At 44.6% G+C, this 15,802-nt stretch overlaps 1 pseudogene; it reads left to right on the top strand.

Moving 5' to 3' along the window:
• Positions 1–273: 273 nt before the first annotated feature.
• Positions 274–12,576, top strand: LOC134038107 (ankyrin repeat and SOCS box protein 15-like; annotated as a pseudogene).
• The last annotated feature ends 3,226 nt before the right edge of the window (positions 12,577–15,802 follow it).

Raw genomic sequence — 15,802 nt, 5'->3', positions numbered from 1 at the left:
AGTAAAGGTAATATTTTTCTGTTATCATAACAATACCTATTGATACAATAATTTTGGAAAATTCAACTTGTACATTGATAACAAATGTAGATATATCATTCACCATTGAACAAGTTACTCCCCATGGGTCATTTCCTAGAGTGATTTCTCAGATTTTGTGGCTCAATACTCTACCACACAGCAATTTTTCTCTCAAGCTGCAATTGTCCGTTTTGATACTGTTGGAGAAACTCATGGTTGGAGAGGGACAGGGCTGTTATCAAGTGTAGAAGCATGACGGACCGTCTGAAAGCAGAGTGCAGCTGCATTAAGCAGGTCATCTCTAAATATATCCCAACGCTCAGAAGCTCCGAAGCTCAGTCCAAAACAAAAACACTGACAGTAGGTTGCAGTGCCCTAAGTAAGCTCTGGGACATACAAAGCAGAATTCACATGTGAGTCAGTATGCCTTTTGTTGCAATAACATAATACATAACAACTTGTGTTTACAATGTCTGATCTCTTGAATATGATGTAACAACTGCATTTTATTTGTCATCATTGTTCAAACCATTGGTTGCACATGGTTCAACGCAGCTACATGTTGTCATTTTCAATTGCTTTACCTGTAGACATGGCAGACTTTGAAAGGGATAGATGAGGAGCTGATAGAGTTTGCCATTCAAGAGAACTTACAGGACTACAGGCAAATTACCATTCTCATCGACCACAATTTGGTAGGCTGAGCGTAGTAGTTCTCATACTAAATCAGACAAAGGCTTTAATTTTAACCAACCTCAAAAATGTCAATTTGCTTCAATTAACTGTATTAATCTGTGATTGAAACAGTATAGAAGCTTCCAGTGAAGACTATTGCGCAATAGCGGCTGCCATCAAGAAAGGTACACCTTAAAGTTTAAAACAGTTATGGGTTAATACTGCCACAGTGTAAAGGGCACATCCATTTGTTTGTGTTTCCTCTGGGCAGGTGATGTGCACACACTGCGAAAGCTGTGGGGCTGTAGGGAAGCCTTCAGAGAGGCAGACAGCCTTGGCAGACTGCCTCTTCACAGGGAAGCTGTTCTGCCTCTGGCACACGTCCTGGATCAAGTGCTTCTGGGTAAGAGGCTTCAACATGAAAATAACAATGGCTTGTCCTACTGTGTGGTTACTGTGTGGGGGATGGGGTGCATGGCGCAAATGTGCTTGAACAAATGCGTGTGTGTTCTGTGTGTGTGTGTGTCTGTGTGTGTGTTTCCAGCATCCAGCGAGCTGACCCTGGAGGAGGTGACGGTGGACTTGGAGACGGCCCTCACTCTGGCTGATAAGGCTGGCCTGGTGGAGAATGTGAAGACCCTTTTGCAGCACTGAGCTTACAGCACCAACAGCAACAACGAGTCCCCTTGCTCCTGGGTAACACACACACACTCAGCTCACACGGTTGTGTATTTGCACTTCATATAGTCTTGCATACTGTTCCGTGTTGCACCAGGGTACTGAAGAAACGCCATTTTGTTCCAATGTACACAAGCTATATAGCGGAATGACAATAAAATCTCAGTTGACTTGACACACACACTCACACACTAACAGATTTACCCAGAGGCGCACACACACACACAAACCACACACCTGCACGCACACACACTCACAAACACACTTTACAATTTGAACACATTCCCTCAGCCAAATATTCTATAAACATAGACTATTCCACTCCTGGCTGCACACAGCGGTGAAACAGGGCTCGTATGACATGGTCTATACTCTGATCATGGGTGGGGCCTTTGTGGAGCAAGTGTGTCTGAAGAAGTGGACCGCCACCCACGAAGCTGCTAAGGTGAGATAGTTGCACGATAACTAGCTGCTAGAACGCTTGTGTAACATCAACTATAGATTGGGTTTTTAAATAAGTAATTTTTTTAACTGAATTTATCATGTCTAGAATTGATAAATTATGAGATAGATTATGAGATATCACATATTTATGATTATTTATATATATTATGTTTATAATGTATCTTTCTCCCCTCTCTCTCTACACTTCCCAGGTGGGCTGTACTGACATCTTGATGCTGCTGCTGAGGCAAGGGGCCAGGGTAATGGGTACAGACGGGCACGGGGTCATGCCGCTGGGCATCGCTGCAGAGTACGTCCACCCTGAGGTTCTGGACATACTCATCCAGCACGGTGAGCCAATCACAGCCCTTACCAAAAATATCTACATTTAAAAAAGAGTGCCACTGTTCATCAAACAACTTCATGATGAGATTAAATCACCTCGACATGGATGTTTATTCATCTTTATTCAACTACAACAGTGCAAATCACATTTGTCAAAAATGTATTTTGATTATCTGCAACAACGCTGCTTAACACTATCCCCAGAGAGCTACCATCCTAGGTCTTCACTCCAACCCTCATTCAGAATGATCTTGTCGATCCCCACAAGCTGGAGTTTCAGCTGGAGGTACAGTCATGCCCATTCAACAAACCAGTTGCTGGTGTCATACTCCTTGTCTTTCACTCAGCAGCGATGTGAACACTCAGGCCAGGAATGGAGACACGGTGCTGTACGATGCTGCAGGCTCCGGGAACCTGGACTGTATAGAGCTTCTGCTGCAGCATGGAGCCAACCCCAACATAGCCAGCCTGGCCTGGCCTGCCAGCTTCCCATCCAGAGAGCTGCCTACGAGGGTCACTACCTGTGAGTGTGGATCTAACAACATGAATAACAGGATCTTTACCGGGAACCAGTACCTGTCTCATACAGTAACCTCGCTGTCTACGCACTTTAAAGAACTGTTTGGAGTTTTGTTTATTTGTATATTTGTAAGAACAGCCTTAGCCTATGAAAAAATTCCACAAAATGTTACATATATCCATGTTTACAGACACTTTTATCCAAAGTCATGTACACAGGACACTGAGAGTGCATCCCCCACCCCCCTTTCTTCTCTCAGAGCCCTGAAGACTTTGATCCCCCATCTGTCGGGCCAGGGCCCGGTCCACTCCGCTGCTGACGGGGGCCATGCGGTCTGCCTGCAGCTTCTCATAGAGAAGGGCTTCAACGTCAACGCCATGCTAGAGACACACATCAGGTCGGAGGAGGATGGGAGCAAGGGGGCGAGGGGCAGGGGGGGTGGGGGGGTTGCTGAGGGGCGAGCACTTCTGGATGAGTCATGGATACAGGATAATAATTATTTATCTCATCAGAACTTGTATCTCACCAATAATACAAGCACTACAATTCCTTCATTGGTATCCAAGCACTCTTTGGTGTAAGAGTTTGGTGAGGGTTTGGATTAGGCTCATTAGGTTTATGTTAATGGTTAGAGTTGGGGTGGGGTTGAGTTGAGGGTTGGGTTACGGGTTAGGTTGGTTCCATGGTTTGCATCTTGAGTTTGGGTTAAGATTGAGGTTAGGTGGCAAGGGTTGGGTTTCGGGAACTGGAAGGGAGAGAATGAATCTAAATATGTTAACCATTTGCCAATTTAATATATAGGGCACACTAAACAAAATTGTCACGAGAATGAAGCTGTTCTATAACCCTTCTACCAGAACCTATGGCAACACATTCTCATTCACTAAACACAGTTTGCACTGTGATGCACTTGTGCTGCAAAATGTTAAACACAGGCAGCAAACAGTAAACACAACTACAACACAGTTGTCATCTGTAAAACACAATGACTCAAAATTGTTCACACTTGTTTCTAATAGTGGTTTGGGACAGCTTTTTTGTCAGCTTTCACCGTGGTGTCCGTATTCGAGAATAGTTCAACATCAACCAGCCATTTTTACATTTACATTTAGTCATTTAGCAGACGCTCTTATTCAGAGACAAAAGTCTGCGTGTATTTCTCACGCAGAAAAAAAACATTTATAATATATGCCGCAGCACCCAACCAAAATTCCTCTGGCTGCGCCACTCTCACTATGGAACCGGTAGGAATCAAGCGCGTCCCCCCTGGAGTTCTTAGTCGAGCCTGCCACTTATCAGCCAATCAAAAAAAAGAAAGGGTCTATACAATAGCCAAACGGAAAATAGCACCATTGTATCTGGGTAAGATTTAATGCAACAACCAATGGAAAAAAAGCATATCCTGTAATTTTTCGTGATTCTGCTACGTCTTCTGAAAGTTTTGTTCACCTACAAAGCAAACCACTGGACCTCGAGCATCACTTTGAGCACAGTCATGAACTCCTGTTTTACTGTTACAACATATTCACAACTTGTTTGACACAAACAATGACAACTTGACTGCTGTTAGAAAATGTTTACCAGATAATTAGCATCAGTTTTTCATGAGTGTCTTAACCAACAGTTTTACAGCCTGTTCACTGACAACACCTGCTCAGAACAAGTCGTTCATAGATGTAGCCAGTGTGTATCGGTGAAACTCACTCAGGTATGTAACAGGCCACCCACATCAATGGATTGCTAGCTTTTTGTTGGCGTAGTTGGTAGTGGTGGCGCTTGTGATGTCAGAGGTGGCAGGTTCGAACCCAGTGCGGGACGAACAGAGGCCCGATACCTCTGACGGAGCTTGCAATACTTCGTCTGTTATATATAATTGGCCTCGTCTTATTTTCGTTATCACACAATGACTGACATATGGTCACATTATAAACATCTCTTTCCAAATAGGCGTAATAATTTTATTAGCACTAAATACATTTAAGTGTTTTGCATAGTCGATGTTATCGGTCACTTTTAAAATAATGTCATATTTTATAATTATATCCTGGCCATGGATGCATTAATCATTGCTGCCTTTCAAAGATGTCAGGTAAACAGCAATTAATTCATAAGTTAATTTTGACCCCCTGACGGGGACGGGGGGGTAGAATGTCACTCTTGCCTGTCTTCAAAACTTGAGAGCCCTGCAATAGGAATGCTACTGTAATCTTCTGCATTTGGCCATAGGTTCTCATCCACATCACATTTTATGTCATCTAGGGCAATACACGTAGGAAAGAATCTTCTGGCATGCCTGATCCATCCCTGGCAATGTCCAGGCATCCAACATTCATTGCGTCAGGAGGGACATTTGATCATGTGGATGGTGGTCATACAGTAAACCGTCCACCTCCATGAGGAAAATAATTATTCTATGGGGTTGAGGAGTGGAGAGTATGGTGGGAATAAAAGTGACACCATTCTGGGATGGGCTGAAAACCACTTGGTGACTGCACGGGAGTGGTGAAATGCCACATTGTCCCATACAAATGTTGGCTGATATCTTCTCTCTGCATCCCTTTCCTCACATAGCACAACCCTTCCGTAGAGATGATTTTATAGCATTTAATTTTTTGATTCGAAATATATTTCATTACAATATTACTGTAGAAATGTAGCAAATTTCTGTCTTATTCAGTTTTGTATTATGTTATTGCTTTGAACTGAAGTTTAACAGTTTTGAAAACAGTATGTAAGCATGTGCAAATTGGCCTGTAGGTACATAGTTTTGGCAGTTGTTGTGTCGAAGTGAGAAAATAATGTAATTTGAAAGATGTAGTCATTGAATGCATTTTGTGCCAAAACAATGATAAATTATCCATAGCCCACATATACTTCTGTTGTGCTCACTGTGTGAAGAGTTTTGAAAACGTGACTTATTGAGAAATGTGTCCTAGCGACTGTAAAAAGGTGTAAATATATCATTATAAGTTCTATTACATGATCAAACACACTTTTGTAATAGATTCTGTTCTGAATGTTTGGGGTCACTAGAGTTGTGACATCCAATTTGGGTCACAAGCCAAAAAAGGTTGTAAACCACTGCCTTAAACCATTTCACATGGTAAAACACCATTTGCAGATCTCACTTAGAATTTTCAGCAAAACTCGAAACACATTCTCATTCTCGAAACACATTCTGCACTCTAAAGCACATGTCATCCATACTGGTAAACACAAGTGGCAACAATCAAATACAAATAGAGAAAACATGTCATCGATTAAACACAACCACTCAAAATTGATTTAACTTGTTTCAAATGATGTGACACAACCAACCACGTTTACTCCTTTAATTTTTGTCCCTTTCAATATTGTATACTGTAGTACAGTGCATTGTAGGCTGTATACTGTACAATGAACAAATTGTATGGCCCTGAACATTGTGCTTTCCATTTGTTACAGTAACAGTACTGACTGCTCAATAGATTTTCACTGGTTGCAGGTTCATATCATCAAAGAACAAGAATGACAGTATCACAGAGACAAAGGACAAGTTTGTGAGATGCAGGGTACAGTACTGTATAGGGGTACAAGTAGGAGAAAGAACAAACAAATAGCAAAGAGCAAAGCAGAGTAGTAATTTCTGATCAATTTTGAGCTACTATGATAGAACATGTTTTTGTTCATCAAAAGACAATGACGGATAAATATGAAATTTGTTTTGAGATAAAAAAAATCTTTTGAACAATGTGTTTTGTAATTTTTGGTGTATTGTTTACTGACTGCTTGATAGTGTATATCATTTTGATCACTTTGTTTATGATTTGAGAGCAGTGTTTGATTTTGAGCACAGGTTAAACTGTTTTGAGGCAAAAGTTTCATTTTGCAAGAGGATTCCGAGGTTTTGTAAATAGTGCTTGAAGATGAGGTTTTGTGTTTACAGTTTTGAGAAAATGGGTGACCGTTTCAAGAAATGTATCTTAGCAATCAAGAAAAACTGTAACTAACCCCAATTATTCACTGTACCAAGCCATGACTATGTACCATCTCAACAGGATTTGGAGAAACTTGTCCATGCATTTATCTTTAGTAGACTCGACTACTGTAACGGTGTGTTCACAGGTCTCTGTAAAAAGTCAATCTGAAAGCTGCAGCTGATTCAGAACGCTGCAGCTCGAGTCCTCACTAAGACCAAGAAAGTGGATCACATCACTCCAGTTCTGAGGTCTTTGCATTGGCTTCCTGTCCAACAAAGAATTGACTTTAAAATCCTGCTGCTGGTTTATAAAGCACTGAATGGTTTAGGGCCTAAATACATTTGTGATTTGCTGCTACCTTATGAACCATCCAGACCCCTCAGGTCATCTGGGACTGGTCTAATTTCGCCTGGCGTTCGCTTTTTCAGTTGAGCAAGCAGAACATGTTTTAAAGGCAGGACAGACAACGTGGTTGGATATTTGTCAGTTGAAAGTGCTTCTGTTGCCACTTTAAAGGGTTTAAGGATCTCTTGCACCTGCAATAAATAAGTAAATATAATATGCGTTGATATTAGATTGGATTAATAATATTCACACACAGTAAATAAATTAAGGCCATCATTCTCCCTATTAAAACATTTTTTAGGACAGCTTTGCATTTGTCCAGCCTATTACGGTACATATTTCATACACTATGCTCACCTTTTCCATTAGGGACTATTTGCTTGTGGTCAGCTCCATTCTTTAGTTTTTTCTCGAACATGACAGCAGACACTGCATTCACGTAATTAATGGCATTGGCCAGGTTTCCCACATTCGTTAAGAAGCTCTTAACGCTAAGAGCTTCTTAGGAGCGTTCTAAGAGCGTTCTGGAAACCCGGCCATTGTCTGTTGTCTGCATTCACAGATCCACTTTGTATGTCAAAAACGTCCAAGATCTCTTGACAACGAACTTGTGGCGCACGGCGCAAAATATGTATCCAGACGTGGCTGTTTCGCTGAAGTTCCACATATTATGCCATATTCACTTGGGTGCACATTTTGGAGACGTAGCCTCAAGTTGCTAGTTGTTGAATGGTAAGCTAACTCTAGCCTAGCTTACACACAACTTTAGCTGTAGGCTCAACAAGTTTACCATCAACTGACCAAAATCCGAAATATTTCCAGACAACACAGATTTTTTTTTTCACTTTCTCTGCTGCGGTCAAGCTGGGTTCTGCACTTTCTGCCATCTTGCACGCAAGTCAACTGTCAGCAGTGACGCTGTGCCAGACAGTGCGACTCCTGTGACCTGTCCCTGACCTCAGGCGCGCGCCCACCCGCAAAGCAGACAGTCGCAACGCTGCTGCTGCCGCCGTCGCAATATTAATTTTCACAATTCGAATATAAATTCGAATTTAGAATATTCATTGACAGCCCTAGTAAGGAGTATGGATTTATGTTCCAGGCTAAATTGCAAATTCTACAGAACAAAACCTGGCACTACTTCACTTCCGCAGCCCAAGATGAAGAATTCATCTGAAAGATCAAGAAGGCGAACATCAATCAAGACGCACTTCAAGGCTCATCATCTGAAGAGCGGCAAGTAGGCCTACCTGTGACGTAGCGCCGCTGTGAGTGGCAGCTGTCTCAGCAGCTCTTAGTTTTTCGTTCGTTTTTCTGCTGTTTTCTCCACTTTTTCTTGACTTTGTTTTGGTTCTGTTGTGGTGGGTTTGTTTGTGTTGGGATGGTGTGCTGATCTACCTGCATGAATGTTTTTTTTCGTGATCTCGCTTGGCCGGTTGGGGGGGGGGGGGACAGCCGGAGCAGCAGACACTGCCGGCATTATTTGATTTGTTTGGATGACTGAGTTGGTTGCCATGGCGTGGCGAGGGACTGCTAAACTCGAGAGCTTCGAGAGCCGATCCGCGGGTGCAGAGCTGGAGCAAAGCGGAAGGGATACACTAGATCTATCTATCAGAAAACTTTGACTAAGTGGCAAGATAGATTATCTTACGTTGTTCTTTCAGAGACTGTTATGGTAAACTTTCACTGAGGGAGAGTTTAAATTATGGATGGGTCACTCTGTCTAGGCTACTGTCCACTCATGTAGACCACTGTAACTAACTAAAGATTCTACTCATACTGGGTCACAAACAAACATTGTATTTTTCATCCGCATTTACATGCATTCGTCGGAACACGCCTGATCTACTGTATGTAGCAAACGGGACCTACGTCCGCTTAGTAGGGGTAAATAACTCTTCCCTGAAATGCTGGAGATAAAAGGATCTGAGTCCCTAACCCCCAGGCCTACTAGTCCCAAGCCTAACCTGCCCTAAGTGAAAAAAAAATATTATTACTATTATACAAATATAATAGTTTAGGCTTTAGGATTTGTACATGTCACGGTGATGACCTAAAGGACAGAATACAAGCATAAGTGTCCGTATGTGCAACTTACCCTGTATTTCCCCTAACTACCATACTCTACTGGCAGAGGATGGGATGCCCCTACTTCAGAGAAGATTACGAACTTCACAGTATAAGCAAATAGTTTAAAAGCTGAAAATTAGTGATGATTTATTATACTAGATTAATTTGGAAAATAAGACATGCAAAGTATAGAAATCCTAGTTCTCAAAATCACCCTTCACAGTTGTATTTCAAACATATTACCACTAATGTTGGCCAACATACTAAACCTGAGGAAAATGGAATTAAACACTTTTCATTCACAGTTTCAGAATATTGAACATGACTTATAATGGATAATACAGATTCTAAACAATGTAACTTAACAGCAAATTGACCGCAGTGAACAACAGTAGACAATAAATGTCACTGACCAGCGTCCTCTCACCCGATAATTGTTTTAAACAGAAAATGGTTTCCGTCCATACAATCAGGGGAATACTAGGTTCCAAGTGGAAGTGTCCCTTAACAGTCTTCCAATTCAGTCCAGAGCAAAATGAGTCCATAGGAAAACGGCAAAGTATCAAATCAAATTGGCTAGGCAAAAAAATGATTGGTCCTAGCATGTAGCAAAACGGCAAACCAATTAACAAAAGTTTCAGTCCATCCCTCTCTGTGGCATTCGTGAGTAACACAATGCTTCTCTCCACTATAGCTGGCTTTTAAAGAACACAAAGTCAGGTTACTTCACCTCAAAGGTTTCTGTTTAGTTTGCATGCGGTCGATGGCGCTCTGGAGCAGTCTCTGGATGGCAGGGAACTGTCTACCTCAGCAGCGGCAAGGATCAAAGGACAGTGAACAAAAACCAACGTGATTCTAACTTCTTTCTCTGGCCGGTGCACTGTGCCTCGCTAAACTCTTAACGGCTACACACTCCAAAGGCAAAATGGCAATCACTTTATTTCGCTAACTTAAAACTATATTGAGTATGAAACGTTATTGTTCACTCGTCTAATTCTGCAGTCTGGAAGCTGCACACACGTTCGACACGTTCCCGGGCTCTGACTGCTCTGACTACTTCCTGTTTAGCCTCACCTGTATTCCAACCTGCTGATTGGCTAGTGACTACACGTATAGGATATTAGTATTAAAGATAAAGAGGATATCTCGTATATGCTACATGTAGTTTATTTTTATTTTCATAGGGCTGGTTGCTATACTGCTCCTCTAGAGCAGCAGTTCCCAAACTCAAGAATGCCACGGCCCGATTTGAAATCTGAAAATTTTCTGCGGCCCACCCAAACCTTTAATCACAACTCTGATCAACACATAAACTATGATTAAATGACCTTAAGAATTTAACCGATTAAAAATGTATTAACCGTCAATGAATGTTTTGAATAGCATTTTCTCCGGAGCTCATATATATGAACTTTTATACTACAAAAGGGTGCCCCATTTGACATTGTTTTGTTTGGCGGCGCCTTTTGTTGAATATAAGGACAGGAGGACAAAAGCAGCCGTTTCAAGCGAGAGCCTTATTGTTTTATTAATCTGTTGGTCTAAATTGTTTGTGCTTCACCAATTAATGTTTCACATAACTAATGTGCCGCTAGAATTGTTCAAATAATACTTAAACTGAGAAAAAGAAGTGAGTTTTGTAACTTATTAATTATCAATCGATTATTGATTGTTAGCGTGCTCGGTTATGGAAAACGTAATCGGTTTAAAGTAAAATACACGAAATTTGCAACCCTAATTTTACAACCAGGTCTAGGGTCTAGCCGCAACGAGAAAGAGCGAGACCACTACCCAACTTTGCGTTTGTTTTTTGTATTTATTTGGGGATGGGAGAACAGCTTCAGGAGCCGACAAGGCCAAAATAAAATAAAAAACTTCTAACTTTTAAAAGGAACCTAACTAACCTAAGCAAACACAAAATACAATCATAATACACCGTTCTTCCCTAACTCTCTATCTAACAAAAACAGATGGCAGAAAGAAAGAAAATGTTGTCGAATGCAATTACTTCCCTGCACAATATATACAAGTGTTACAAATAGGTTTAATGTACAAATATATATACAGCAAACAAACCCAAAAGGGCAAGGCAAGAATCAAGGCCGGAAAAGCAAAATGGTCAAACACACAACCGTACACACAAGTAACACGAGACAAAGTGAGAGCAATGGTCTGCCGGGTTGAGTGTCGGCAACGGCTAAATAGGACTTGGAGCGCGGGCTTGATCCAATGGTGTGTGGGAGGCAGGGCATCCAATTATTTTCCATGGAAACGGAGGTTCAGGGAGATGAGTGACACACCTAAACACACACACACACACACACACACACAGCAAATACGAAACAAACAATTCAATGTGAACGTGGGTCTACAGCAATGCAGTGCAAATTAATAATCCATCCAGATAACAATTTGTAAAGAAACAAACGTAAGAAATGAAGTGCCAATAGTGAATTGCGTCACCTACAACTTACCTAATGAGAAGGGTGATGTTGCTGCATAGCAGCTGTCAAAGCTTTAGGCGGAGATCAGGCTCAATATCGAGTTTATTCCTGTACTTTGTCTTTAAAGCCACAAGTGCTGAAAATCCATTTTCACACAGATAAGTGGTAGCAAAAGGCATCAGAAACATCAATGCCTTGTTAGACCTTGTTGTGTATTCAGAGAGTCATGTGGCTGAGCGGTTAGGGAAGCGGGCTAGTAATCAGAAGGTTATCAGTTTGATTACCGGCCGTGCCAGATGACGTTGTGTCCTTGGGCAAGGCACTTCTCCCTGCTTGTCTTGGGGGGAATGTCCCTGTACTTACTGTAAGTCGCTCTGGATAAGAGCGTCTGCTAAATGACAATGTGAATGTATTCCGAGTAAACATGCATCCAGAAATGTGCCAAGTGCTTCTGTGTGAAGATCAGTTTCAAAGCAGTATCAGATAACTCCACAATGCTGTCCTGCTCCCAGGAACTGAGACCTGCGATGGCATCCTCATTATGGGGGGCAAATGGATTCTGTATCCAAATGTGTTGCTCGCTGAGCACAGGGAAGTATTCCCGGAGCTGCCTCCTCAGAGTTGGCAGGTGCTCGCTGATGGCACCTGCCACGGAGGTCGGGATCTGCCTCTCCTCTTTATTGAGAAATTCACACAGATTTTCAAAGGACTCGTTGTTCTGAACTACTCTTCTGTCCCACACCTCAAGCTTCCTTATTGTGGTTTCTATCTTACTGTGGACATGAAACATGATCACTGCTTTTCCTTGGAGGGATAGATGAGTCTATTTAAGTACCTGAAAATGCCAAATACGCCAACTTACAAAGCCACTTGAAATCACATAATTGATCTAATAGTTCAAACCGGGAGTTCACAAAAAATGTCCTGCCTTCGTCACGCAGTTCAAAAAGTAGAGTGAGCACCTTACCATGTGAAAGCCACCGGACTTCAGTGTGCAGGAGAAGCTGCCGGTGGTTGCTTCCCATCTCCGCGCATAATATGGCAAACAGGCGTGATTGCAGTGGACGACCTTTGATGAAATTTACTGTTCTCACTGCTTCATCCAAAACCACCTTTAATTCCGCAGGCATCGTCTTTGTTGCCAGTGCCTCTCTGTGGATACTGCAGTGGACAGCTGTAACCAGAGCCATAGAAAAAGAGAGTTGCGACACGCTTTGATCTCGCTGACACGTGATCACGTGGTTCAAGTAGCTCGCTGTAGTTCCAAAACCCCACTGCTGTCAACCTGTTTGAATGGTTTTCAATGCAGCTGGCTAACGGAAGTCACTTTCTCAGGCAAATGACGAATGAAACAGGCTTGGTTAAAGAAATCCGAGATTCTGGCTTTCTTCAGCAGACTCGTATCTACAAAAAGCAGTCCTCCCTGACGTTTTTGGTGTAGAATGGAGTGAAATACAACATTGTGAACACTCACTGCCAGTGAAACACAGAGGAAAAAAGCTAGAGCTTTTTTTCACGTGGTTCCGGTAGCTCCAAAACCCCCACTGCTGTCAACCTGTTTGAATGGTTTTAGACGGGACAGACACCAGCACCATCTCGATTAACGGACATTTTCGGTATATTAACACATAATATCAATTGGTTACTGGTGTGTTGTATCATGTATATGTATGTATATTACATTAACTTATAACCCCTCCCTGAGTCACCACCTTACCGCGGTGGAGGGGTTTGCGTGTCCTAATGATCCTGGAAGCTATGTTGTCGGGGGCTTTATGCCCCTGGTAGGGTCACCCAAGGCAAACAGGTTCCAGGCGAAGGACCAGACAAAGCGTGGCTCAAAAAACTACCATGAAGAAAACGATCAACGAAACAATGGTTCCCAGTTGCCCCTGCCCGGAAGCGGGTCACCGGGGCCCCCCCCTGGACCAGGCCCGGGGGTGGGGCTCGATGGCGAGCGCCTGGTGGCCGGGCCTTTTCCCATGGGGCCCGGCCGGGCACAGCCCGAAGAGACAACGTGGGACCCCCTTCCAGTGGGCTCACCATCCGCAGGAGGGGTCATGGGGGTCGGGTGCAGTGTGAGATGGGCGGCGGCCGAAAGCGGGGGCCTTGGCGGTCCAATCCTCGGCTGCAGAAACTAGCTCTAGGGACGTGGAACGTCACCTCGCTGGCGGGAAAGGAGCCGGAGCTGGTGCGCGAGGTAGAGAGGTTCCGGCTAGATATAGTCGGCCTCGCCTCGACGCACAGCATCGGCTCTGGAACCAGTCTCCTTGAGAGGAGCTGGACTCTCTTCCACTCTGGACTTGCCCTCGGTGAGAGGCGTCGAGCTGGGGTGGGAATACTTGTTTCCCCTTGGTTCGGCGCCTGTACGTTGGGGTTCACCCCGGTGGAGGAAAGGGTAGCCTCCCTCCGCCTTCGGGTGGGGAGACGGGTCCTCAGTGTTGTTTGTGCTTACGCACCAAACGGCAGCGCAGAGTACCCACCCTTTTTGGAGTCTCTGGGGGGGGTGCTGGAAAGCGCTCCTCCCGGAGATGCCCTCGTCCTCCTGGGGGACTTCAATGCTCATGTGGGCAATGACAGTGAGACCTGGAGGGGCGTGATTGGGAGGAACGGCCCCCCCGATCTGAACCCGAGCGGTGTTTTGTTGTTGGACTTCTGTGCTAGGCACGGCTTGTCCATAACGAACACCATATTCAAACATAAGGGTGTCCATATGTGCACTTGGCACCAGGACACCCAAGGTCTCAGTTCGATGATAGACTTTGTAGTCGTGTCGTCGGATCTGAGGCCGAATGTCTTGGACACTCGGGTGAGGAGAGGGGCGGAGCTGTCAACTGATCACCACCTGGTGGTGAGTTGGCTACGATGGTGGGGGAAGACGCCGGTCAGGCCTGGCAGGCCCAAACGTAATGTGAGGGTCTGCTGGGAACGGCTGGCAGAATCCCCTGTCAGAAGGAGCTTCAACTCCCACCTCCGGGACAGCTTGTGTCTCGGGGGGTTATAGTCTACCTCCCGTAAGAGGGGGACCCGACACCCCACAGCCCAAGGACCCCCAGATGTGTGTGAGCAAAACACCAATAACAATGAACAATAAACAGCAAACACGGTCAAGCAGGGCTTTATTCGCCTCAGTAAGCAAACATGATAACGCGGTGGTATGTTTGGGGAAAGGGGCTGGACGGTACCAAAGCAAAGAAACAAACATAAAGTACCCACCCCTAACCTGTCCTAATCTACCACACACAAAACTAAACTAACCTGGCACACTAATCAGGTGCCCTAACCAAAGTACAAGGGGGGGTCCGCCCAGAACTAACCTAGTGTGTATAGACACAGACTTTTTCCCTACGGGTGATGTATGCCCGCGGGCGGCTCTAGCCTACACACTCCCCAAGTGCGTCCCCTTCCCTCAGGGAAAACAAACCTGGCGAAACACAGAAACGGCAATGCTCACCAAAACACACGGACCACAACGCAGAGAACAGAGTGGATGCCTACTCTGTACCAAGAGAGCCCCCCAAAACACAGAAAACAAACACAATTTATACAGGAGGGCATGATGGGATGACTGCTGATTGGACCCAGGTGAACGGCATCACGGAAGGGAGGGAGGCATGGATGAGCGGAAAACCAGGGGCGAACCAGCACCACCTGCAGAACACACAGAACAGAACACACAAACAGGAACACAACACAGAGAACACCAACACGCTCAAGGCACACTGAAATAGACAGATAGGATGGGACGTAACACCGGGGACATTGAGTCCGAATGGGCCATGTTCCGGGCCTCCATTGTTGAGGCGGCTGACCGGAGCTGCAGACGCAAGGCGGTCGGTGCATGTGGTGGCGGTAACCCTTTGGCGGTCGCGGAGGCAAAAACTCGGGCGTGGGAGGAGTTCGGCGAGGCCATGGAGAATGACTTCCAAACGGCTTCGAAAAGGTTCTGGACCACCATCCGGCGACTCAGGAGGCGGAAGCAGTGCACTGTCAACGCTGTATATGGTGGGGATGGTGCGCTGCTGACCTCGATGGGGGACGTCCTGGATCGGTGGAAGGAATACTTTGAAGACCTCCTTAATTCCACCAACACGCTTTCCGACGTGGAGGCAGAGTCTGGGGACATTGGGGGGGGCCCTTCTATCTCTGGGGCTGAGGTCGCCGAGGTGGTTAAAAAGCTCTGCGGTGGCAGGGCCCCTGGGGTGGATGAGGTCCGCCTGGAGTTCCTTAAGGCTCTGGATGGTGTAGGGCTGTCTTGGTTGAGACAACTCTGCAACATCGCGTGGACATTGCGGACAGTG

Source organism: Osmerus eperlanus, chromosome 17, assembly GCF_963692335.1.
Source record: "Osmerus eperlanus chromosome 17, fOsmEpe2.1, whole genome shotgun sequence".
NCBI classification, from domain to species: Eukaryota; Metazoa; Chordata; class Actinopteri; order Osmeriformes; family Osmeridae; genus Osmerus; species Osmerus eperlanus.
The sequence above is the reverse complement of the archived record's forward strand: the minus strand, read 5'-3'. Positions and strand labels throughout refer to the sequence as shown.